This window comes from Sinocyclocheilus grahami, unplaced genomic scaffold (genome assembly GCF_001515645.1).
Source record: "Sinocyclocheilus grahami isolate Dianchi unplaced genomic scaffold, SAMN03320097.WGS_v1.1 scaffold1143.1, whole genome shotgun sequence".
NCBI classification, from domain to species: Eukaryota; Metazoa; Chordata; class Actinopteri; order Cypriniformes; family Cyprinidae; genus Sinocyclocheilus; species Sinocyclocheilus grahami.
The window spans coordinates 207,585-211,154 of record NW_015506322.1 but is presented as its reverse complement, the minus strand read 5'-3'; positions in this window follow the sequence as shown (position 1 = coordinate 211,154).

The window sequence follows — 3,570 nt, the reverse complement described above, 5'->3', positions numbered from 1 at the left end:
AGTGTTGGAATGGTTGTTCCACAGCTGGAATAGGATACAAGGGAACTAGTTTAGGAGGCTAGTTAGGTTTACCGGTTAATTGGCACATTGGACACGTTTTAATGTACTGTCTAACATCCTTTTTCATATCGGCCAATCAAAGTAACGCAGCAACAGACCATACACTTTATTAACCCTGAAATGACCTGGTACATCTCCATGTGCCATTTTCAAGACTGTTTCCCTCAGAGATGTAGGGACAACAACCTGAAAGGAGGCCCGGTCCAACTTTACATCCTTGCCAGATAGCCACTTCCTAGCGAGTAACCCATCTTCCACAAAATAACCACTTGCTACTTCTCCCATCTTATTTAAAGGCAAAACAGAATTGAACATTTATCTCAAAGTGTCATCCTCCTGCTGAGTTTTAATCAATTATCCGCGTGAAATGAAAGAAGAAAGAACAGAGAGACCAGTAATAGTAAACTTCAACGAATCTTCAGGTTTTACTCCAAATCCGAGTACTTTAATCAACTGAAAAGGGTAAAGCAGAAACAAAAATAAATGTCTCAGAGGCTCCCGTATCCCTTAAAATCTTGACAGGAACTTTTTCTCTGCCCCCAACAAGAGACACAAAACCATCCGTAATGAATGGAGCATACATTTGTGTTTCACTAAACAAAACTGCAAGACTGTGACAGGATCATTTTCATAAATTCAGTTATTATTTTGTCTTGTGGAGTATATATCAATATATGTTATGTGAAACAGCTTATTCAGGACAGTACTAAATAAAAAAAAATAACATGCAGTTTTCATGATCCCTCTTATTTGTTAAAATGATTAACATTTACCATATTCTGCAAGGGATATGTAAACTTATGAGCACAACTGTATATACACTCTAAAAAATGCTGGGTTATTTTTTTTTACCCAAATGCTGGGTTCAGCTTGTTGGGTCATTTTATTGGGTTATTTTTAATATTTTTACCAAGGTGCTGGTTCATTTTAACGCTGGGTTGAGCCTACCTCAGGTGAAACTTCTCAACAACACAGCTGCTGAGAGCACGACATTTTAAGTCCACAGGAGAGAGTGGTTCTCAGCGCCGCCGCCGATTTGGTGCACAATTTCAGGGAAAGGTTTGTATACATTTTATTTAATTTATAAAGTCTTTAATGTGGTGTAAATTATATTATTTTACGCAACGCAACAAAAGGACGAGATGTCAGCTGTGTAAGCAGTGGTCATTTCTCACTGGAAATTTTATTACATAAATGAATTTTATTAGTTATAATACTGAGTGTAATTTAATTTGATGTTAAAATATGTTCTCGAATTTCAGTACTGTTTGTTTATGGGCAGGTTTTGGAGTCAGTCACTTCATCTTTCAGCTACAAGTGAAATGCAAGGCCGCCGTCTAAATTTGCAGTTGCCCCGTGAACAGTAGCCCTTCACTGGCTCAAATTTCAACGACACACCGGCTCGAGAATTAGCATTATTTCGGTAAAAAGCGATTACAGAGAACTGTTGAATGCACCTAAATTAAAATGCTACTTCTAAATATGCTTTTTTATTTCTAAAATGCTTGTTAAATGAGTTTAAATGTATTTAATATTGTAAACTATGCTGTATTTACCCAATTAAATTCAATTTGTCTTTATGCTTAATAATAAATGTATATATATTGTGAGCTCTATATTATGATTATTAGAATATTAGGGGATTAGCTATGTCTCAGCAACATATGCAAAATTTCAAATGAGAGTCTCTCATGTTGTTCTTGAGTGAAATATTATTTTATGAGTCATGCAGAATGCTTAAGTATTTCATTTCAGTAAGGAGGCTGCCTATGTACATTTTGAAACACACTTAAAGAATACTAAACGTATGCATTTAATGACAATACAGGTAATACAAATTTTATTTTGCACAGCAACAAAACGTACTTAAATAATTTGGCAGTTTATTAAAATGTCTAAGATCCACAGTTAAAATCTCCCCCTCTCTTTCTTTCTCTCTCGCTCGCTGTTAACTGTCAAAGCTGTTATGCTTGTTACATCTTGCTATCAAGATCAAGACCTTGACACAGGCCTTAGTTTGTTGATTGCTCTAGGGCTTCTGGCATCTGATTTGAATAGATTTTTATGAAGTGAATAAAGGCAGCGTCAGCATTAATGTCTTCTGCTTTTTAAGTAGATCTATGCTTATCCTCAGGGAAGAGCTATCATCACTGGTAAGAGCATGTTTTCCGTCATTAGAGGGCCGTTTAAGTGATCTGTTTCCCTTTTAGCTGCTATCAATGAACAAGCAAAATGGCTGCTAGCCCAAAAATACTTGATATACTTTCATTCCCGTGCATCGGTTCTTTCTTTTTTTGTGGGTAAGCAGAAGTTAACCAAACCTACAAAAACCTCTATTTGGGAACACCTAAATTTAAAGGTGGGGTTTGTGTTAAGTTAGTCTAGTCATTTTAATGTTTCATATACAAATGATCAATGTATATGCTATGCCCTCATTTTGAAAAAAAGTAAACTTGTAGATTGCTTGCTTGTAGATTTTCTGTCAATATTAGACAAAAGTCAAACAAAACTGAACAACATTGCATCTATAGGAGGAAAACACTGAGCTGAATTTTGACCAAAAACCATAAAGTTAATGAACTTTATTAGCTTTACATTATTTGAAGATAAATATGAATGTCAAATGAAGGATGCGGACAGAAATGGTAAAAATGCCATCAAACGACATATGCCCAATGATATACCAAAAATTATAAAGTAAGCCTTGAGCAGCTTTACTACTGAGGGGGAAAAGCTATTCCTGAGTCTGCTGGTGTGACAACAGAGACTTCCAGGTCTTTCATATCAGACATGAGTAAACAGAATTGATACGTCTTTCTCTGAAGGCAATATTTGTTCTTGATGTCCTTTATGAAGGGTGGCTGGAAACCAGTGATATATTAGGCTGTTTTCATTGCAGGGCCTTCTGATCAGATGTGGACATAAAAGGTGGAGTAATAACATTTCATTATTAAATATTTTGTTGGTCTCATCAGAGATTCAAATCAAGTGCAGAGAGTAGAGGTAAATCTTTAATGAACATTTTACCTGAAATGAAAGTGCTGGTTTGAAGTTTGTGGGATGGACTGGGTTTAGAAACTGCCTGCATCCTGTGCCACCTGGAAAGCACACACCATGGAGCCGGGAGGAAAATATTGAGTCTGTCAGAAAAGAGCCAGTGCTGAAACTCTATTCCAAAAGGTATGTGAGATAAAAGCCATTGTGGAGAAACTAAGGCAGCCAGCAAACAGATCGTTGTGCTGAAAAATAATAGTTCTGTGCGTGTGGGTGTGAAAGTGAAAGTGACGTGACATGTGGCCAAGTATGGTGACCCATACTCGGAATTAGTGCTCTGTATTTATCCCATCCAAAGTGCACACACACATCAGTGAACACACACACACACTGTGAACACACACCCGGAGCAGTGGGCAGCCATTTTTTTTGCTGCGGCGCCCAGTTGGGGGTTTGGTGCCTTGCTCAAGGGTACCTCAGTCATGGTATTGTAGGTGGGAGAGAGCGCTGTACATT